Source organism: Podarcis melisellensis (assembly GCF_964234715.1).
Source record: "Podarcis melisellensis genome assembly, chromosome: 17".
Lineage (NCBI taxonomy): Eukaryota > Metazoa > Chordata > Lepidosauria > Squamata > Lacertidae > Podarcis > Podarcis melisellensis.
Window position 1 is genome coordinate 34,230,122 of NC_138534.1, and position 23,908 is coordinate 34,254,029.

General features: G+C 44.2%; 1 protein-coding gene across 1 annotated transcript in view; it reads right to left on the minus strand.

The window, feature by feature from the left end:
* Window positions 1-23,776, minus strand: part of CORO2A (coronin 2A) — a 63,188-nt gene extending 39,412 nt beyond the window's left edge. Inside the window, exon 1 of the mRNA XM_081894376.1 lies at window positions 23,111-23,776. The gene's annotated coding sequence lies outside the window, so the exon portion shown is untranslated. The remainder of the gene's footprint in view (window positions 1-23,110) is intronic.
* Window positions 23,777-23,908: the final 132 nt, after the last annotated feature.

Sequence of the window (23,908 nt, forward strand, 5' to 3'; positions counted from 1 at the left end):
GACCACATTCCAACTGCAAAACTGTTTCAATTGTGAGCCAAATCTACTGTATGGTAGCTATCAGAAAGGACACAAGGCTTCAGAGTGCTGTTACAATTTCTAACTATCCCGTCTCAGTGGCCGGGATCTATGTTTTCTCAACAGGCTGGAAAACTGAAGGAAAGCGGTTCTGAACAATCAATCCCTTAACAGCTAAGGATTAATCGAAGCTCATCTGACTCCTTGTGCCCGGTTGTCAAATACTTAAGTTGGCAGAGCCAGAAACTGAAGCGGTTTTAGCTACAGATGTGATTCTAGGTTACATTTGCCCTATACATTTAAACCAGTGTTTCCCAACCTAGGGTCTCCAGCTATTTTTGGGGGGGACTACAATTCCCATCACCCTTGACCACTGGTCTGGTTACTAGGGGTGATGGGAGTTGTAGTCCAAAAACAACAACAACAACTGGAAAGCCAAGTCTGGGAAACCCTGATTTACACAGTATCAAACCACTTTAAACTGTCATGGCTTCCTTCAAAGAATCCTGGGGACTGTAGTTCGTGAAGGGTGTTGTGAGCTATAATTCCCCTCACAAGAGCTACAATTCCAAAAGTTCCCTGGGAAGAGATTGTTAAAGTGCTCTGGGAACTGTAGCTCCCTGAGGGGAATAGGGGCTTCCTGACAACTCTCTGCAGCAAACTGCAGTTCCCAGAATTGTTTGAGGAAAGCTATGACAGGTATTAGTGATGTATGGAAGTGAGAGCTGGACCATAAAGAAGGCTGATCGCCGAATAATTGATGCTTTTGAATTATGGTGCTGGAGGAGACTCTTGAGAGTCCCATGGACTGCAAGAAGATCAAACCTCTCCATTCTTCAGGAAATCAGCCCTGAATGCTCACTGGAAGGACAGATCCTGAAGCTGAGACTCCAATACTTTGGCCACCTCATGAGAAGAGAAGACTCCCTGGAAAAGACCCTGATGTTGGGAAAGATGGAGGCCGCAAGGAGAAGGGGACGACAGAGGACGAGATGGTTGGACAGTGTTCTCGAAGCTACCAGCATGAGTTTGACCAAACTGCGGGAGGCAGTGGAAGACAGGCGTGCTCTGGTCCAGGGGGTAATGAAGAGTCGGACACGACTAAACAACAACAACAACATGGCAGGTATGGTACAGCTTTAAATGTTTGATGTAGCTGGAGCAAAAGGTTTATCAGCAAATGGCCCCCATGTGTACCATTTACTCTACATTATGGCAGCATCTCTCAAAAAAAGGAGAAGAGAATACACGAACAGTGAGGAATGGACTTCAGCATCTAACAGAGCTTTTCCTCAGAGGTAAAGAATAAGTCACTTGTAGATCTTCAGTGCATGGCTATTAGGAACAGACAAGCTGGTCCCTCTGGCAGAAATCCAGGGCATTCCCAAACCCCCAGATGGCAAAAAGTGCTTCCATTTGGATTTCTGCCCTGAAAGGATTACATAGGAAGGAAGAAGCATCATTTGGCAGGAAGTCAGCCCAGAAGGCAAGACTGGAAGTCAAATTCTGCCACTTTGGGTTGGATCACTTGACTGGGCGTTTCAAACTCCCCCCCCCCAAAAAAAAACCCCACCACATTTCTATACCACTTTATATTTTTAAGAAAACAATCTCAAAGCAGTTGACAATGAATTAAAACATTGAATGAAACAATCCAGGATAAAACATTACTGCTGAAAGTCAAATTGTTGTTTTTATTTTGATTATATATTTTGTGGTTTTATATTTTGCTTTTGTTCTGTGAACTGCCCTGAGACCTCCGGGTATAGGGCGGTATTAAATAATAATAATAATAATAATAATAATAATAATAATAATAATATACATTCAAAGCAACGTAATCAACAGGAAACTTTAATTAAAGATTTCTAAATAAAGCATTACAAAGGAGCTCAACTACAGAATGCACATTTAACACATCAAAATTAACAAAAAAAAATTATCGTAAACACTTCAAAAGAAACAATTCCTAAAAGAAGTCAAATATAAAATGCACATTTAAAACAGCATAAATAACCAGAGAGTAAAATGTTATCTCAAGCATAGACCGTATCTGAGGCTGTTGCTGCCAATCCTGCCAACGGTGGTTTATGGTGGGTGGCAGCTATGAAAGCTCAGGCTCAATGACCTGGGTCTGCGCTAAGAGACAGCCAACATGCCAATCTTATGTACGATGTGAATACGGCTTGAGTTTTTTAGTGGGATTGAAGCTTTGATGGGTTCTTGCACAAAGACCTCTTTAACAACAACAACAACAACAACTTCACAGCGTGTGGTTAATACCACCAGGAAGTGGTCCTGCCATCAGAGACAGATGCCAGGACATCTCTCATTGCTGTTACGAAAGTTTGCCTGCCTCCATCCTTAAGCAAAACACACAGGCTCTTGGGTAGGTGGGAAACAGGAAACCAGGGAACACGGACTGAGTCAGCAGCAAGGCTAGTGAACTGATGGCTCAATGAGGGGCACAGGTAGGAACGGAAGGTGATAGCTGCAGCTGATTGCTTTTTTTATTATTACAGTACCACCTCGGGTTACATACGCTTCAGGTTACAGACTCCGCTAACCCAGAAATATTACCTCAGGTTAAATAATAATAATAATAATAATAATAATAATAATAATAATAATAATAATAATAATATATTATACCCTGCCCATCTGGCTGGGCTTCCCCAACCACTCTGGGCAGCTTCCAAAAAAATATTAAAATACTGTAATACATCAAACATTAAAAGCTTCCCTAAACAGGGCTGCCTTCAGATGTCTTCTAAAAGTCTGGTAGTTGTTGTTCTCTTTGACATCTGGTGGGAGGGCGTTCCACAGGGAGGGTGCCACTACCGAGAAGGCCCTCTGCCTGGTTCCCTGTAACTTAGCTTCTCGCAGTGAGGGAACCACCAGAAGGCCCTCAGCGCTGGACCTCAGTGTCTGGGTAGAACGATGGGAGTAGACACTCCTACAGATATACTGGACCGAGGCCGTTAAGAACTTTGCTTCAGGATGAGAACAGAAATCGTGCTCCGGTGGCATGGTGGCAGTAGGAGGCCCCATTAGCTAAAGTGGTGCCTCAGGTTAAGAACAGTTTCAGGTTAAGAACAGACCTCCGGAACAAATTAAAGTACTTAACCCAAGGTACCACTGTATTTACAAGTGGAATGATGAGTCTGGAGGTCGAGGATGGAAACTCCCAGTTGCTCCAAAATCCACAAGATGAGGGATGCTCCCATGATCTTAGAAGGGACCCCCCCACTCCTCCCACTCTTGCCTTGCCGATATTTGCAACACCATCCTTTTCACTTTCCAGCCAGAGGCTTGCTCTTTAGATCAATCAAACCTCTCTCTCCCTTTCTTACTTAAACCATTCGTGTGCTTGGCTGCTCTCTACCAGCCTTTTGCTTGAATATATTTACTGTTAGGATATTTCCGTTCCACCTTAAAGGGAGCAGGCTATGTGAGTCACAGAGTCTGCGTATTTCCTGTTCACAGAATGTTTGTGTTTGCTATTGCTTTCGTTTTCTCTCTCTGTGCCTGAACACGCTAGCAGGCAGTCATGCTTTTCTTTGTTCTGTTCAACTTCGAATAAACTTTCTAAAATATGCTCTCCTGCTGTGCAACTTTTGCTGTGTGAATTCTGCTAATAGAGTGTGCACCAGCCTAAGAATGTGGCAATCCATTTCTGAGGCTTCGTGTCGCTAATTGCTGATACTGCACGTCTACGGGGATCGATGGATGTCCGGCTGGAGGCTGGAGGCAGTGACGGTCAATGTCTCCCTGGCAGTATCCCAACAGCCTTTTGCTTGAATATATTTACTGCATTAGTATCCAGGCCAGGTCGTCATCCAAAGTGAGCTCAGAACAGTTTATTTGCATGGGAACTGAGCCACAGCCCAGAGCAGCCAGCTGCCCTCAAGGTGCTTTCGGACAACAACTTCCATCATCCCCGGGGAACATGAATGTGCTGGCAGGAGCCGATGGAAGCCATAGCCCAACAACAACATCAAGGTTGCAGATCTGCACCCTGTGCACAAGAGCATCTTGTTTTCTGTCAGAGTCAATGGTAGGCCAACAGAGGCGTCCCAGTCTGGGTCCCAATTTTGGGGTGGGAGAGATTTCATCTGAAGAAGATGCAGAATTCAGCAACTGCCAAAAGCTCGTCCTTGAGCATCTTCAGGGCTTGTAAATTAGCAACGAATGCTAAGAGCATCAGCCTTGCAAGGAAAAACACGCAGACACTTTTTGACAAAGGAGTTTATTCACGCTGGCAGCCATGAGAGCAACATAAATAGCCATTGTCTCAGCTCTGGCCTGCGTTAAAACTGCAACTACTATAGGGCAACACATGGTTCATTCCAGCTCTGCCTCTCCAGCTCCCAATAATCTGTCCCCTTTACCTCTAGCCCATCACACTTCTGGTCCAGAAGTTCTCAAACTGAAATCCCATAATATTCCACACAAATGTCCTGGTGGGTTTTGGGGTGTGTGGGTTTGTTTTTTACCCACTTTTAGTGTGCTATAGCCCCCTCCAGACAGGAGTGACGTGGTAGTACTGGGGAAACAAAACAATAAGGTAGTGGAACATTCAAGGATTTCTGTACTTGGCCTTGAACGTATTGATTTTTTCCTGATAGAGATAGAAGCTGTTTTGACCAGTGCCAGATTATCAAATAGGCTAACCACAACCCTGACTATGGACCTGTGATTAACATAACGCAGTGCTGGTACAGTCAAAGTTGTAAATTCTCCTGGAGAATTTAGTAAAAAGGCTCTTCTTGGTGGCCTGGCCTAGGGTCTGGGATATGGTGCTACAATTTTGTTATGATACTGGTGCCGAAGAAAAAACATTTTGGTGGTTTGGTTTTCTTCACTTAATCCAGAATATAATCCTTCCTATAATCCTTTAATCCAGAAGCACATCCATTATATTAGAAAGGCAAGGCTAAGGTTATTGATATATGAGTTATGTATGTGCTTTGAGTCGTAGAACAAAACAAAAATATTATTAAGTGGTCTGGAGAGACTCACACACACCCATTAAATTTTCAAGTGGTCCGATCAAATGTGCAGTAATAGCGGGAAATGAAAATGAAGCATGGAAGGAGTGGAAGGGAAGTCAATTATATACATATATATCTATATATCTCTGTGTGTGTGCCGATCAGAATATATCTATATATCTCTGTGTGTGTGCCGATCAGAATATATCTATATATCTCTGTGTGCCAATCAGAAGGTCGCCGGTTCGAATCCCCACAACAGGGTGAGCTCCCATTGCTCGGTCCCTGCTCCTGCGAACCTAGCAGTTCAAAGCACGTCAAAGTGCAAGTAGATAAATAGGTACCGCTCTGGTGGGAAGGTAAACAGCATTTCTGTGCGCTGCTCTGGTTCGCCAGAAGCGGCTTAGTCATGCTGGCCACATGTACGCCGGCTCCCTCGGCCAATAAAGCGAGATGAACACCGCAACCCCAGAGTTGGTCATGACTGAACCTAATGGTCAGGGATCCCTTTACCTTACTTAAGGATGCTGGGAAACCATCCTTTACTAGGTTAATGATGGCTTGCTAACACTTCATTATGATTGTATGATAGAAGCTCATGGTTCAATGGAAACTCATGGTTAGAGAATGGTCCCCCCCATCAACAGGTAATCTACTTGCAGAGGTTTGGGTCCTTTGAAGTTGTTGGGGTTTTTTTGGTGGGGTGTAAATAATTTGAATGGGAAAAGAAGCTGAAATATACTCAGAGTCGAGAGTGGATTTCATGCTCTTTATTCAGCTCATAGTGGTGAGGAGGAATAATGTCCCCTCAAAGTATCTGCTTTATATACATTATTTACACACACAATGGGCCGGAATTCTCCTGTAGGCCAATCAGGTTGTGGATTCACTTCCACCTGGAGCCGGATTGGGTGGCTCCTGCAGACCAATCATATTGCTGCATTGTTCTAGGACCAATCAGACTGCTGCATTCTGAATCCTATTGTTCTAGGACCAATCAGACTGCTACATTTTGGATCCTATTGTTCTAGGACCAATCAGACTGCTGCTTTTTGGATCCTATTCAACTCAGTACATAACAGAACCAGACACAGAATTAAGAGAGTCATATTCTCCGGAACAACGGTAGCTCTCCTTGGTGGGCCTGAAGCAGAAATATTAGCAGCTGCACTATAGAAGTGCATTTGCCTCTGCTGTAATCTGATTATTTTCTTGCAAACTAGACAACTACTGTATTTCAAAGCTCCTCCATTAGCCTCTGGTGCTCGCTCACACAAAAAGAATCGTACAACGCTGCCCCTGAAACTTGTCGCTGTTTTCCAAACTGAGGAGCACATTAGCAATGATATCAAAAGGCTGGCTGAATTTCTTCCCAATTGCAAGAGGCCTTGTTCATCTGCAGCTGAGAATATATTCTGCAAAAGTCACCTCCTTGGGGAGAAAACCTGCAGCGGTTCCAATTTATTAGTCACGTCGATAACATTTTGAAATTTGGAGACGTTTCTGAGCGTAACTGATTGACATCAGCCATCTTGCAGATGATAACGGACAGCCTTCTTATTTTGCAACAAGCGATGGAGGCCTGGCAAACTCCCACTTGATCAAGCTGTGTCAGGAAAAGGCTCCTTACGGCCAGTTTCATGCTGTGTATTTGGAAAATGAACTGCAAGTCAATCTTGATAGGGAGGTCCACTATCTGATCTCCTTTTTCAAACATGCAGACTGAACACTCATTGCAAAGGGAGAGAGACGGTGGGGTGAAATCAGCACCAACACAACAAGAAAAAGGCAAACTTGAAGCTGGCACTGAGAAGCGGTTATTCCATTAGAGAAATCATTCATTAAAAACAGCAGGTTTCAGATAAAAATCTTCCTTGGGGGCAGGTGAGATTCAGCTGACATTTTCCTTCCAAGATTCTTTCTCTAGGTCTAAGAGGACATTAAGAGAAAGACTTGTACCCATATGCACCATACGTTTAAAGCAGTATTATTCCACTTTAAACTGTCATGGCTTGTTTGTTTTGTTTTTTGTTTGTTTAATATTATTCTTTATTGATTAAAAATTTACATACCTATACAAACATTATGTGCTACCTCTTTACATATGAAGAAAAAGAAAATTAGGTAGTAAATAGAAAATTTATAAAGTAATAAAAAAGGAAAAGGAAAAAATAAAGAAATAACCAAGATACGAAATTTTAAAAAATCAAAAGAAGAAAAGAAAAGACAACATTATTTACACAATAAAAGTGTTCATCGATATATTACAGTATAATGAGAAGGATGGGAAAGAAGTCTAGTTTGTTAAAGTTGTTGCAAGTTAGGAAAACCCTGTTCGTTCACCCCGGAGCTACAATTCTCAAAGTTCCCTGATTGTTAAAGCACTCTGAAAGAATTGTAGCTCTGTGAGGAGAATAAGGGTCTTCCTAACAACTCTCACTCAGTTTACCCATCAGCACAAGACTGAATGAGTGACTGTTATGTACTGAGTTGAATAGGATCCAAAAGGCAGCAGTCTGATTGGTCCTAGAACAATAGGATTCAGAATGCAGCAGTCTGATTGGTCCTAGAACAATAGGATCCAGAATGCAGCAATATGATTGGTCCACAGGAGCCACCCAATCCAGCTCCAGGTGGAAGGGAATCCGCAACCTGATTGGCCTACAGGAGTATCCCAGAATTAGCCAATCACGTGGGGCCCATTGTGTAAATAATGTATATAAAGCAGACATTCTGGGGGAACTTCCATTCCTCCTCACCATTATGAGCTGAATAAAGAGCATGAAATCCACTCTGAGCATATTTCAGTGACTAACTCCCATGGAAAGCCCCGAGTTTGACCTGAAGCAAGCCGAGTGAAATCTTCACCTCTAGCAATTAATCTGTGATGATTCATTCACACACACACACAAATCACCAAGCGATAAACATGTACGTACAAGCGAGTCTAAAGAAGAAGAAGAATCTAGTACTCCTCATTCGGAAGAGTCTTGAGCACAGCTATTATGGCAAACCAATTTGCATCCCGGAACAGAAAGAAATATGCACCAAATGTTTGGCCTCCCTCCTGCTTAATTGTCCCCGATGCAGAACTCCTTAATGGACATGACCACATCATTCAATTAAAACGAACCATTATCCTGGTTGGCTCCAGCCTGGGCATGCTGCCCACTGAGAAGCCATTTGAAGATAAGCAATCATTCACTGTGCTTGACAGGGGCCTTAAGAAGTCAAGGAGAACACTAGACATTGCATGCCGGTTGCATGTTCCTTTTCCTCCTCTTGTTTTGTCCACCTCAGCCTTCATAGGCCGCAAGCCTTGGCAAAACAAATATAGGGACAAGGAGCTGTTTTAACACCTTCCTCTCCTCTTTGGGCATTGCGCCACTCAAAAAACCCCCACCCTCCCATTGATTTTCGGTTTCTTCATTTAACAAATTTGTATACCACTTTGCAAGACACACACACAAACACATAAAAAGGGTTCATGAAGTGGGTTATAAACCCAGTGCCAGACATACAATAAAACACCACTTAAAGCCATATAAAAACACCAAAAAAACAGTATCTCAAACACAAGAGTGTCAACATGAAAACAACACCATAGGACTAAACTATGAAAATCAGGTTCACATAACAATTCTGCAATTGAGATGATATGGGTTGCTAAAAGTTGCAGGGAAGAGGTAAGTCTCCAGAGCATCTGAACCTCACAAAGGATGGGGCTTGTCTGATTATCCTGTGGAACCCAGTGCTTTTTTTCTGGGTGTACTCATATCAGAACCTTTTCACACCAAAAGTTAAAAGTGTGGCATTTAAACTGTAACAACTTCATGATGAGTACCGGTGCCTTTTTTCTATATATAAAAAAACAGTGGTCGAATCACATTCCACATCTGTGGGACAACTGCTAAAAAATGCACATAATCAATAACCAATGGAAAAAGAATATAAAAAATCTAGTCTGGCCAGATCAGGAAACAGGAAGCCACACAAATTTAGGTATTCACCCCAAGGAGTGATCAGGTATTGCACAGGTAGACACAAAGCCTCTGGAATTTACAAAAGAACCATATATTGAAAGCAGTCTTATACCACTTCAGTGGGCATGGCTTCCTCAAAAGGATCCTGGGAACTGTAGTTTGTTAAGGGCGCTGCTGAGAACTGTAGCTCTGTGAAGCGGTTACAACACTAAGCGACAAGCTACAGTTCCCAGGATTCCCATGACTGTTAAAAAGGCATAAGAATTCTTTAAATATATGGTTTGGGTGTGACCAATGATTGACATTAACCTTAAAGGTCCTTGACAGGGCCTTGCTTCTCTCTCTCTCTGAAAAAGAGAAATAGTAGTATTAACGGGTTTCTGCTCCATCTTTAATAAAGGCTTTATCATTTAGTCATAGGCTGCTTTATCTCAAAAAGCAAAGCCAGGGGAGGAAAGGCAAATAGAGACTCTCAAAATTGACCACAAGTTGTGTGAAATCATCTCTGTTTATGAGAGTTGCTAAGGAGTCAGCCACAGTCTGGGCTCGGCACCCATCCCTAAGGAGCGCAGAGCTCTCAACCCGGCTTGTTGTTCATGGTGACGTATTCAAGGTGGACAGATTCCACAAGTTCTCACCAGTGAATTGATATTGTTTACCTTTACAGTTCAATTCTCCCAGCAAAACTTTCAAAAACAAGAACTATACACTCCCACAGTCATTACGCCATAAACCAAGCAATGTCTGTCACTGTTAAAATTACCGTTATTATCTGTATCGAGTCAGAGAATACGCTTAATAAAAAGCCTCCCACATCATCAACACCCAATTTTTCTGGTGTAAAGGTGGAATGGTTTCAACAGAGTCAACTTAGCCATGCCAGGTTTCCAACACCCTAGCAGAAGCCAAAGTTAATTTTTTTGAGCATGTAGAGCACCACATCCTTCAACATTAGGGAGAGTTGGTTCAGACATTTTGTCAAAACATGGTTTGGCACTCCACAGATGAAACTCAAAGGACTCTTTGACTAACACACTCCCTTCTCCCATGGCACACTGCAATTCCCTCAGTGGCGTAGCGTGGGTTGTCAGCACCCGGGGCAAGGCAAGTAATTTGCACCCCCTAACCCGTGGATTTGCGCCCCTAACCCTAACCCCCAGATGTTGCGCCCGGGCCCCCCTGCACCTCCCACGCTACGCCACTGAATTCCCTTAATCCCTTTCTGACTTTTGAGACAAACCACAGTTTACCATTTTGTCTAAACTGGCAAACTGTGGCTTGTGCTGACCACTGTATATTAGGACTGGGAGCCACGGTTTGATGCTGATTTCCAAGTTTCCTGGCTCAAACCGTAAGGCAGAAAGGAAGAATTTGCAGCAGGTGAGCCCAACGTTCACTCACCTACCTTTGGACTGTAATTAAAAGCTAATAAAAATTATTATATATATATATATAAAGGATCACTCATCTACCAGTTTGGTATTACATCGGAATCCACTTGGAGTGTACTCACATCACCACTTTAGAGCACTCTGAAGTCCCTCCTCCACCTTCATTTCACGGCTCTTTCCTCCCCAAGCTGCTCACACCAGCCTAGCTGCAGTTCACATCTGTTTGTGTACACACGAGGAGGCACCAATAGGCAGAGGTGTCTACCCTTTTGCAAAAGTGTTCACACCTTGTCTCGAGATAAATGACTTAAGGACTCCAGCTGGTGTGAAGCTGGTTTGAGAAACAACCCATAACAAAGTACAGGATACACTTGAACTTTGGATGATGTTGTGTGAACATAGATTAAAAACCCAGGACTGCAAATGCAGTCTGTGCACAGCAAATAGGTGTGATCTAGCCTTGAGCTCTAACGGGAGGCCTCCTGCCCTCTCAGATGTTCAAAGAACATGTTAGAAGGTTCCAATGAATATCACTATACAAACACACACACACACAACTGGTCAGCTTGTGTGTGTAGACTCCAGCCCCCAGTTTTGAAGCAGGGGTGAACTTTCGTAATATGGCGCCTCAGAACATGAGGCCAAAATTTGGTGTCCTCAAACGGATCTTCTCAATTTTGCACCCCCTCAGTTCAGTACCCTGTGTGGCAGAACCACCCTCACTGTCCTAAATCTGGTGCTGTTTAAAACCTCTGGATGTTAGACAAGGATTAAATATAAGGCATTGGTTGTGTTTAGAATAGATTTATGAAAGATTTAGAAAACTTATTGATTAGAATATTTGTGTGAGATTGTATGGGGAAAATACGGAATAACAGATACAATCTTGCTTAAAATGTATATAGGAAGTGCAGTGTAAGCAATGGAAGTCAATCAATGAAATTTTATTATTATTTTCATATTGAGATATTTATAGAATAAACTTGGAAGAAATTCTTCCAACTTTTCTTCTTTTTCCCCTCTTTATTTTTTATTTTCTTCTTTCTTTTCTCCCTTTTTCATATATATGTGCTTATTTGAAATATATATGTATGTATTTGCTATATTCTGCTTCTATTTTGTAACAATTATGTTAAATAAATAAAAAATAAAAAATAAACAATTATGTTAAATAAATAATAAATAATTAAAAAATAAACAAAAAATAAATATTTTGTAACAATTATGTTAAATAATAAAAAATAAATAAATAAAAAACCCCTCTGGAAACTGCCTTCTTTTAGGACCGGAAGAGAATCCTGAAAGTTTATCTGCCTTCGACCAGCCAGCACTTCAATGCTCTCCTTCCCCTCTCCAGGTGCTGAACTAGAGAGAGCTTCTAGAGGTCCAAAAATGGTGTGTTGTGTGGCTCTGTTGATCCAAGCAGCCGTGTCAGCCTAGCAACAACTGCAAGGTGTCTCCTAGCTGATAGCTGCTGGGGATCAGTTAGCAACCCCCAATGAATCTCAAAAGTTCACAAAACGAATTGTAAGCATTTCTTGGTGTCATTTTAAGCCAACCCTGTGAATTCTGTGCCAGCCCCCATCACGGCAAAGAAACAACTTGCCATTCATAAAAAAGCAGAGCCTGCTAATTGAACTTCAAACAACAGGAAGTGAGGACTTCTTCTTCCAGGTTAACTGCAGTAGACTTTTCATTGGCTTCCTGGATCCATGAGCAAAGCAAATTTTACCCCACAAAGCTAACAGAGAATTGATGCTGATTAAAGCCAAATATAGCCTTTAATCCAATTTCTTTTTTTGGGGGGTGGAGTGGGGGGATGGAGAGGAAGAATTGCTGTCAGCCTACCCCAAGAAGAACTCAAAGGTTTTCCAATGCAAATTGAATAATTAGATGAGGAGGGTTCATGGGAACAAGGGCAATAAAAGCTAAGCAGCTGACACAACTATTGCTACACCTTTGCCCAGGCCAGATAGCACTTATCAGTCAGAAAGCCCTTTGATACAAGGCTCTGCTCCTGCTTCTGTGAGGGCTGAGTGAAGCAATTGCTTTAGGGCTCCATTAAAGGGCAGTTAATGGTCAGTTATTGAATTTATTGTATGTAAACAGCTCAGTTGGGGGGGTTGTTACTGGATTGCTTGGTTTTGCTGTCACCCTGACCATGCTCCTTTCAAACTCCTTGACTCATAAGTAAAGGTAAAGGGACCCCTGACCATTAGGTCCAATTGTGGCCAACTCTGGGGTTGCGGTGCTCATCTCGCTTTACTGGCCGAGGGAGCCGGCATACAGCTTCCGGGTCATGTGGCCAGCATGACTAAGCCGCTTCTGGCGAACCAGAGCAGCGCACGGAAACGCCGTTTACCTTCCCGCCGGAGTGGTACCTATTTATCTACTTGCACTTTGACGTACTTTCGAACTGCTAGGTTGGCAGGAGCAGGGAGTAAGCAACGGGAGCTCACCCCGTTGGGGGACTCGAACTGCCGACCTTCTGATCAGCAAGTCCTAGGCTCTGTGGTTTAACCCACAGCGCCACCCGCGTCCCCCCTTGACTCATAGAATTGTAGCATTGGCAGGGACCCTGAGGACCAGTCTATCCCTGCAATGCAGGGATATCCAGCTGTCCCATGCAGGGATCAAACCTGCAACCTTGACGTTACCTGCACCACGCTCTAACCAACTGGACCATCCAGCCTCACTGAGCTTCCAGACACAGACTTGCCACCTCAGTGAAGGACTAAGCCAAAGCGGAAGACAACCAAAGCACAGCGCAGCATTGTATCCAAGAGGATGAAAACGATCCCCACACTTTTGTAAAAAAAAAAAAAAAGGGAACATCGTCAAGCTACCTAAAATTCCAAGTTTCATGCTCTTGCTTTGTTAGGCGGGCATACTAATAAAGGCAAATCTCAGATCAAGCGCGTCTGAATGTCTCCACCAAATTCTTCTCTGAATAAGTCCATCTTTCTTGCTTAGCGGGCTTCCTGCCTTCCAAACCAATATATAAAGGATCACAACACACACACAAAAAAGTAAAAAGTAAAATCCAAGTCCGCCCTGGTCTACTTTCTCTAGAAACAATGCTCTGTTTCACTTCATTCTTTGTAACTTGGACACCAAGAAAATATTACTCCTTATCAGTTTTCTCCACAAGTAATCGTGTACTTTTGGTTTCAGCGATAGGGCAAATTCCAGCTTATAAAGCTTTTACTCCTTGGCAGTTGTTTTCCTGATTATTAGAGGAAGATGATATACCCGCCATGATATATAGCAGGAGAACAGCAAACTGATACTCTAAAGATAGAGGTGAACTGAGTCCAACAGAAAAGATCTATGTATTTGAGTCCACTAGTCAACAAAACTTGAAAGTAACTGTTTTTGGAAATACATCAGAGAGTGAAAAATGAGAGAGTGATATAATACATTTCTCAACCGAACACATTTTCCCCAGTTCACTCTGGGTAGAGTGGTCCAATCCAACCAAATAATTGTGCGTGCAGACCTACGTACTTTCTACACGTGCTAGATGAAGATATCAACACCACGTTGCCGCAGAAGCAAAACTGAATGTTGATGTGCACTGCATCTGTGTCACGATGCATCAAAATATTACAGTGTGTCCCCAGCATCTAAGAAGTGCTCCTGTTCAGTGATGTAGCAAGTAATTTCATAGTGCTCTTCAGGGCTCACAGAGGGAAGTGAGGTTTCAGGACAAGAGAAAGGGGAAAAGGATGTCTGCTTGTCTTCCCGTTCTCAAGCTTTCGTTTGCTGGGCTGTACAGAGCCAAATGGGTTCAAGGCTGACTGCCAGACCTAAACTTGAGCACTTTATTTCTATGTAGCATGGATGGAGAAACTTGTGGCCTTACTGATGTTGTTGGACTACAGCTCCCATCAGCATGGCCAACGGTCAGGGATGATGGGCATTTTGTAGTCCAGTTATATCTAAAGAGTCACTGTAATATGCTGGATGAACTTTCTGGAGAATGAGAAAATAGGTTTTCTTTTTCCTTTCCCATCTCCTGAAGCCTCCCTAACATGAAGATATATTTTAAACTTCATGACACACATCCTTCCATCCCTAATACCCTTCCAGGATTTTTACATATCAGAATAGGGAAGCCTACCCTTTAGCCTAAACATTAGGCTAAAGAACATTAGGAAGAACTTCCTGACAGTAAGAGCTGTTTGACAGTGGAATTTGCTGCCAAGGAGTGTGGTGGAGTCTCCTTCTTTGGAGGTCTTTAAGCAGAGGCTTGACAACCATATGTCAGGAGTGCTCTGATGGTGTTTCCTGCTTGGCAGGGGGTTGGACTCGATGGCCCTTGTGGTCTCTTCCAACTCTAGGATTCTATGATTCTAGGGAGGTTTCCAGAAAGTGGGAAGGGGAAAAGTTGTCATTTCCCCTCCCCACCCCCCTGAAATTTCCTGTGTTCTTCAGAGGAGATGTGGAGTTGTTGTTTTTTAAACAACTTTAGGGGTAGCATTTCATTTACTCCTCCCACTCTGAGGCACTTGCTAAGTTCTGACACATTTGGTTTCTGCGTTGTAAGAGAGATTTTTAAAAATCCATACAATTGCAGAAAAGCAATACAGCTGCAGATCACTATTTTAAGAACTTGCTTTCGCCTTGTTTTCTTAATAAAACATGCCATTTTGCTTCAGCAGCACTTATTCTTCAAGGGAAATGAAAGAAGCTCGTCACTGTGTTTCTTAGGAACAGAGGAATGGCCTTATCCTGAGCCAGACCATTGGTCCATCTATCTCCATAATTCTATACTGACCAGCAGCACCTCTTCCAGTCATACCTGGAGATCCAGGAGACTGAAGCTGGGAGTTTATCTATGCAAATAGATACTTTCTCTCTTCTTCCTAGTACCAATCACTCCCTCTAGGATACTTGCTTGAGAAGACCAACTGCCATTCATCCAATTTCCACCCCTGCCCCATCATCATCTTGGAAGTTCAGAGTTGTTTTGGGGTCTTTGGTGTTTTCATTTACAAATCTACACTTCTATGTATGTCCTGTAAGTCCACAAGTATGGAGAACCCTGGCCCTTGTTTAGGGTGGTCCTATAATGTCTCACTTCCATACTGATAGGAATTCCACCACCCATCTTGACTATTAGCAGGGATGGTGGGAAGAATCCCAAATGCAAGCTCACTGGATGGATGGAGATGTGCATTTAATTCTGGGGCATCTCATCCGGCAGAAAGTTCTAATGCAATATTTCCTCACATTCTAATAGTGCTCCGATTCCTCCCCCCGAACTCAACAGGAACCACGCTTCACTCTTAAACACCATTTTCAGAGGATGCAAAAGTAAAGATTATCGGTCCAGCGTTTCTGTATGAGTCACTGTTCTGAGCATACAGAAAAGCAGCAGGAAGCTCCCCCTGGGGCATCTCTTGACTGGGTGCAAGGCAAGGCCAGAGCAATCAAGCACCAACCTCCACAGCTGGATTTCCCAAGGTGGATCACTTATAATTGCTGGACACGGGCAAGCACAACCTGTGCGGGTGACAGCTGATGGAATCAACCTTGCCCCAAAGCAGCACTACTGCAAGGACGTCAGCTTCTTTATAAACAGTCCAACGTGCAGCCAAAATAAGCCATATGAAACAAGAGTATTTGGAAGGAAACCACAATCAACAAACTAAAGGATGGGGCAGGTATCCATGCAAAGTACAGAGCCTCTCTAATCCTTTGCTGATGTTGGCTGCTTTATTAATTACAATGATTTCTATTAATTTGATGTATCAGTTGGCTAATACAACGTCTCTCTCTTTGGTCACCTGTTAGATGGCTTTATTTGTTGATGTTTGTTTTTACTGTGGATTTTAATCTCTCTTTTCTAATATATCTAAACTACAACAGTTATATTATCTTCTCTCGGCAATAAAGAAAGCTATTGTCAAGGCACGATTTTTAATCTGCTTGCTGCCGTTTAGCCCATATAAGCTGTCTGGAGAGCTTGATCCTAATCCGTTAGGAGTGCCTGTACTGAGCAGCCCATCTCTGGGAAGAACACTGGTTTATTCTCAGACTCCTACTAGCTCCGCGAACCTCTCACATTCCGATTCTGGATGAAGTGACTGCACCTCTTATCCCATACAGCAGGGACAGGGAACTTCTGCCAGCCAGAAGGTGTGGGCAACCTTCAGGAAGCTATATGTGAACACAACAAAAGTAGCTCCGCCTCCATATAGAAACCACAAAAAGACCAACCACAAGTGATGGGAGGCGCTTCTGGCAGTAAATCTGGCCCAGGATATGCCAACAGCTTTATTTCCTAATTGATGCTTTTGAATTATGGTGCTGGAGCAGACTCTTGAGAGTCCTGTGGACTGCAAGAAGATCAAACCTCTCCATTCTTAAGGAAATCAGCCCTGAGTGCTCACTGGAAGGACAGATCCTGAAGCTGAGGCTCCAATACTTTGGCCACCTCATGAGAAGAGAAGACTCCCTGGAAAAGAGCCTGATGTTGGGAAAGATGGAGGGCACAAGGAGAAGGGGACGACAGAGGATGAGATGGTGGGACAGTGTTCTCGAAGCTACCAGCATGAGTTTGACCAAACTGCGGGAGGCAGTGGAAGACAGGAGTGCCTGGCGTGCTCTGGTCCACAGGGTCACGAAGAGTTGGACACAACTAAATAACTAAACAACAACAACAACAACCCATCCTTCATTGCATCTGCCACCCAAGAAACCCCAACAATGAACATCAGCTTGATCATGCAGACCATGTCCCAAATGCCCTGCCTCACGTCGTTCTTCTCCAGATGGGAGTTTTCATCTACCGCAGCTCCCTTGGTATGGGCCACCATTAGACTGTAGGGGAGGGAATCTTTTATTGAGGGCGAGGCAGTCCTTGGAAAGGTCCCCAGTTTCGCTTGCAGTGAGATAATGAATCACCAGCAGTACAGTACATTCTTTAAAATCACAAATGGATTGATTTATTAACAGGAAGCACAACGCATTAAATAGACCAGAAGGTTCCTCAAGAAAGAATCTGCTCAAGAGCCTTGGCTTTTCCCCCATGGTTTATTGCTTCTTCTGGCCTTATCGCCTTGACCTGCCTCCGACCTCCCAATGCACGGACGGCATGTCACTGCTGACCAACAGCCTAAACTTCTGCTCTTCCATGGCTCTATAATCCACAGCTGCAAAGGGGAGCCATTCCCCATTGCTGAGTTGTATCTAACAGTAGGTTTGCTCTAGTGAAATAACTACTGCTTGCATGAGTAAGACCCCTCAGTTTTCATTCCTCACCCCTGCCTGCTGCAGACATACCCATGCCACATCCCATAACGTTCCAGAGAACCCCACAACCCACAGGAGCTTTGGGAGAGGGGGAGTTGCACACAGACGGTTGCAGTGGGCAGGGAGATTGTCAAAAATGCCTTCTGCTTGTGGAAGTGCTTTGCAATAGCAGAAAGCCACCAATGGATACAACCGCATGACTTTCATATATTCACTTGTACAGCACCCAGTGCAACAGTAAGTAATATCAGCTCAGTTCTTGGCTCCATAGGTAACTTGGTTTTAGGAAAGAATGCCACCTGAGATTTTGGAGAGCATGGACCATCTGTCTCATAGAATTGTAGAGTTGGACAGGACCACAGGGGTCAGCAAGTCCAACTCCCTGAAATACAGAAGTCTTTTTGCCCAATGTGGGGTTCGAACCCACAACCTTGAGATGAAGGGCTTCATGCTCTACCAACTGAACTATATGGGTTCTAGCATAAGGCAGACCCACCTCTCCTCCACTTACACAAGCTGGATTAGATAGCTTAGCGTCAACCAAGGGGCATTCTGTTGCACTAATAGAATGAAAGTTGCCTGCCACTGGAGGAGGCATGTATCTATCCCAAGACAACAGAGCATCAGTGATAATCACATTTAGAAACAAATAATTCTTGAGCTGGAAGGGACTCTGAGGATCATCTCGTCCAACCCCCTGCAATTCAGGAATTTCCAGCTTGTCCCATATGGAGATCGAACCTGCAACTTTGGCGTTATCAGCAGCACGCTCTAACCAACCAAGCTGCATATTTAACAAGACAGCAACAGAAAATAAAATCAGTATTGCATGTCAGAGATGCGAAAGCTGTAGAGAGAACCGGCTCTCTGCATAGCCAGTGATACTAAACCAGTTAGATGTCACACCAGCCAGCATTAAGTAAATCAATATAGGATTACAGTGTCTCTTTCACTCTCCAGCCTTAATCACAGCCACAAGACGGAAAGCTCCTGGCCAGCTCTAACAACATCAACTGTGTGCCGTGTTGCACAAAGCCTCTCTTTGGCCGCCGGCACAACGATCATTTTACACCCTGAGGAATGAAAATGAACTTATTTGAGTATCCTTTTACCTTTCATTAACTTCACATTACAGCTGTTCATCAAGGGCTTGATCCTACACTCAACATGAGTACTGTACCACGTGTGGAGTGCTTTGTGGGTGAAGATGCAGAGTGGGGGAATCGAATGGCTGTGGCTTGCTAGCCTTCTCAACATGAGGTGGGTTCAGAAGGGGCGCACATACACATGCACTGAAAGCGTGTGGGAGGAGGATCTGGCGTTGTGTGGGCCGGCCATGCCTCACTGCTGACATGCAGCATTCAAAATTCGCCAGGCACATTTTGTACCCAGCTATTTGCCACTTGCAACCAAGTGAAGGTGCCCAGGCACTAGGATGGTATCTGACGTCTCCATCATCTGGAGGTGCATGCCTGGGCATCCTTGGGTCTTGACTGTTTTCACACACTAGCAGCAAATCCTGTAGAACAGGCATAGGCAAACTCCGGCCCTCCAGATGTTTGGGACTACAATTCCCCTGATCCCTGACCAGTGGTCCTGTTAGCTAGGGATGATGGGAATTGTAGTCCCAAACATTTAGGAGGGGGCAGTGTTTGCCTATGCCTGCTGTAGAATTCTAGCTGTTATATTTCAGCAACCAATAAATTTTATTGGAAAATATGACTTTCGAGCCCTCTGGCCCCCAAAATGGCAACTAGACATTATGCTTTGGCAACTGTAACCCCGGCTGAAGGGTTTGGCGCCTATGATAGACTATATGGAACTTGCAGAAATGACTGGCAGAATCTGAGACCTGGGAGAGGAAGCAGTGGAAGAGGACTGGAAGAAATTTAAGGACTATTTACAAAAACATTGCAAATTGTATGAGTGTTAAGAAAGATGCAAGAGTGTAAAAAACATGGCACCACTAAGCTAGTTGAAAAGATTATGAACATAAGTGAAATCTAAGAAAAGATAAGTTTTGGATAAATATTATGTCTAAATTAAGTATTTAAGGTCTGGATAAAAGTATCTAAAGCTAGGGACACAATATTGGAAATTTATAAAATAAGAATTGAAATAAGGTGATAATTTGCTGGTTAAAGTTTTATAAACCAGGAACACAGGAACGAGAGATGTGAGGAAGTCCAAAAAGTGAAGAAAATATGTTTATTGATGTAAGTGTTTTTTCTTTTTTTCTTCTTTGTTGTTCTTTTGTTTTTTCTCTCCTTACTGTACTAAGAAAATCTTTAATAAATATTTTTTTAAAAAATGAAGGGTTTGGCGCCTAGCTTATTTATCTAACACTGCTGACATGTGCAACAGTCATGTACCATGCCACCCGTGCATTTGGCTAGCATGTATACTTCTTCCACATAAAGAGGAGCTCCTGTCCAACCAGGAACTCCCATCATGAGATCTATGCACATGCATCAGTATTTGTGGGGAGCCCCACACCAACTGATGTGGACCCAGTGAATGTCAGCGGTGGAGGCAGGGCTTGCCAACGTGGCTTCATTATCCCCCTCTCAATGAACCACATGCATCCTATGGTTAATGCTAGGACACAATCATATACCTCACATAGCAAAGGCTTGCACATGTCTCTGCTTAGCCTCAAGGCTTGAAGCAGGAACCTCCTGGTCCCAGAGAACGACCCTGGACTGTGTGTCCTATATCCATCTAGAACACAGGTACGCAGCCAATATCAACCTCTCCAACTAACAGAGCACATGAAGCCTGTAGATTGGCCAGGTCTGATGTGAGAACAAGACACCAAACCTTCTGCCACTGACTTGGCAACAACAGAGCACAAACTTTTCTGCTAGTTGCTCTACTGGCGACAGCTACTGATCTCAGGGCCCTGGGCTAGAGAATCTGCACACACACCTGCCTCGATTCAAGCACAGCCTTGGCCTGCCCTTAACATTGTCACACCCATTTCTATGGTGTGTGTCACATTTATTATGGACTCCCATGCCCCAGTGTGTTTCTCCCTGGTGAGCATACTTCAACTCCCCAAAGGAAGGTTCGGTGTTAATTAACCACCTGGTAATTTGAGCTAAGGGGAAACCCCACAAAACCATTGTCTAATGAGTGGAACAGGAAAGTTCCAGCACTATACCCCAGAGGGCCAAAAGCTTTGTTGTTGTTTAGTTGTTTAGTCGTGTCCGACTCTTCGTGACCCCCTGGACCAGAGCATGCCAGGCACTCCTGTCTTCCACCGCCTCCCGCAGTTTGGTCAAACTCATGCTGGTAGCTTCAAGTTTACTGTCCAGCCATCTCGTCCTCTGTCGTCCCCTTCTCCTTTTGCCCTCAATCTTTCCCAACATCCGGGTCTTTTCCAGGGAGTCTTCTCTTCTCACAAGGAGGGCAAAGCATGGCAGCCTGAGCTTCAGGATCTGTTCTTCCAATGAGCACTCAGGGCTGATTTCCTTAAGAATGGATGAGGTAGGTTAGGCTGACAGTCCGGAATTGCCCAGGGTCGCTCAGTGAGTTTCCTGGCTGAGTGGAGATTTGAACCCTGGTCTCCCAGGTCCTAGTCCAGCATCTCAACCACTACACCCCACTTACTCTTTGGTCCTGACTTGTAGCTTGTTCTGTGGTTCCTGGCTCATCTCAGATTGCTGCTCACAGCCTAGCCCTGACATACCGTGGCTTAGAGTCTCTAGGTGAACCACTATGGTTGGCAAGACAGGCTGAAGAACTGCATTGTTCTAACCCCAAATCTCTCGAGAAGAGCTGCTCAGATCCTATAGACGGGCAGGGGAAACAGGACTAATGAAAAAGGAACAGGAGGACCTCCTAGCAAACGAGAACTTGGGGTGGTGAAGGAAGCAGGCCAAAGCAATGGAGTCCAGGCTTGAAAGCTTGGAACTAGGGAATGCTGCCGAAGGATGGAGCAGAAGGAAAATTAGCGGAAAGTAATGGTGGGGAAGGGACGCGGGTGGCGCTGTGGGTTAAACCACAGAGCCTAGGACTTGCAGATCAGAAGGTCATCGGTTCGAATCCCCGTGACGGGGTGAGGTCCCTGCTCCTGCCAACCTAGCAGTTCGAAAGCACATCAAGTGCAAGTAGATAAATAGGTACCGCTCCGGCGGGAAGGTAAACGGCGTTTCCGTGCGCTGCTCTGGTTCGCCAGAAGCGGCTTAGTCATGCTGGCCACATGACCCGGAAGCTGTACGCCGGCTCCCTCGGCCAATAAACGAGATGAGCGCCGTACCCCCAGAGTCGGTCACGACTGGACCTAATGGTCAGGGCTCCCTTTACCTTTATAATGGTGGGGAAGGGAGAGAGGAATGGTGCCCATGACCAAGAGCTCAAGACACAAAGAAGGCTGAAGTTCACATTTCGCTTTTAAATAACTAACCAAGTACTGTATTTGGCTGTTGGCTTCCTAACTTTTATTCATTATTGGAGAAAATGTTTATTAGTTTTACTAGATGGCTCTTTCGTGGCAGTCATTGGGAATTGGATGTGGCTGGGGGGAAGCAACGTTAGGCATTTAAATAAGCAAACCATTGCTAGTTATGGTTCTCAAACTCCAGATGGTGGTCATAGACACTGGAGGAAAACACCATGGAAGGATAGCTGCTGCCTTCGTGCTCTGCAAATGAGCTTCCCAGAGGCACTTAGAAGGCCACAGTGAGCACAATGTATTGATCTCATCCAACAAAGCAATTCTTATGATCTCCAGAACTGCGTAATTAGCACCCAACAGTTAATAGCTGGATCAACTGACACTAAGCCACATCTCTCAGAAATCACCTAGCACCCATTAGGATGGCCAGATACAAGCGCTACACCTGTTGGAATGCGCTCTGCTTCGCCAACTATTAAAAGTGCAAGAGTCTTCTCTTTTGAGTCTAGCCACCCATTCTCATAGCAAAAGAATTTCTATGGAACTAGAGTACGATTATTATCCTTCATGTGGTTCTCAGTTGCAGACAAAACCTCCTTTGAAAATAATAACATCATAATCCTTTTGCATACTCATCAGGTTCCCCTGAACTCAAGGGCAAAGTTACAGCATATTCTTGTTGCAAATCCTCCATAAGTCTCCCTGGCCCCCAGGGCAAAGTCAGGGCAATAAATCTATCCTACTGTGTTAGTCAACCACCTTATCTACGTCTGCAACAAGCCCATGGCACAGAAGGGCATACCGAGGTCACACAGACAATATCAGCCTGGACTCTGAATTATCTTATCCAGAGTAACTACCATCCTTTGGCCCCAAACAAGCAGTAGAGCAGATTGGAAGCCTGTTTTCACCAATAAGGATGCACTGAAAGACTTGAAACAGCCCACCCTTTGGGGCATGTTTAACCACCTGGTTGCAAGAACAATGGAGCAGTTAGTTGGCATTAGGTGGGTAGGAAAGCAATGATTAAATTAAATTAAATGGCTACCGTTTGGAAATGCATACTGTATAGGAAGAATTGGGGGGGGGGGTTACGGGACTTGACACCGACAGCTTGAATGAAAAGCAGAACCAACTTTCTTCCAATTGGCAAATAAATTTGATGGCTCGTCACTTGGAGTAGATTTTCTACTCGCCGCAGGTGACCTGAAATGCAAGCAAACTCCAAGGCCAGCTTAGGCGTGCTCAGGAGATCTACCCCAGTGAAACAGATCCCTCCAGGCTCTGGCCTCATTCGGCCTTCTGTTCCTGGAATCAAAGTTGGCAGCCCTAAATCAATACGATTTTATTTTCTCTCAAGAGCTAATGTTTTCCCCTCCCTGCATATCTAGAACAAGATAGGGTTGAGATCCGTTCCTCTAATATGCTCAGGTCTTAACAAGAAATGTGCCAATTCGTTTGCAGGCTGAAAAAGCGTTTCCTTGCCCAGGAGAACTTGCTGCTTTTATTTTTGCACACAAGGACTGGGGTGGGAATCAGCTAGGGCTCCCCTCTACCCTGAGCAAACGTGAATGTTGCAACTCACCCAACCCGACAGATGTATTTTTTTAAAAAGGGGGTGGAGGGCGGCGACGATTTGATAGCTAAGTCTATGTTGCTGTCAAATTCATGCAAGCATTTTTTGCTGATGTTGTGATTTCGCCCCGCCCCTCAGATCCAGAACGACGCAGGGTCGGGAGGATCCACCCTTCTAAGAATGATCCACCAAGCCACTCAGGGACATTTGCAAGACTTCCCCCCGTATTTTGTTTTGTTTTTGCGAACGGACGGTTTCCAGTGCGTTATAATGCCGGAAGCACGACG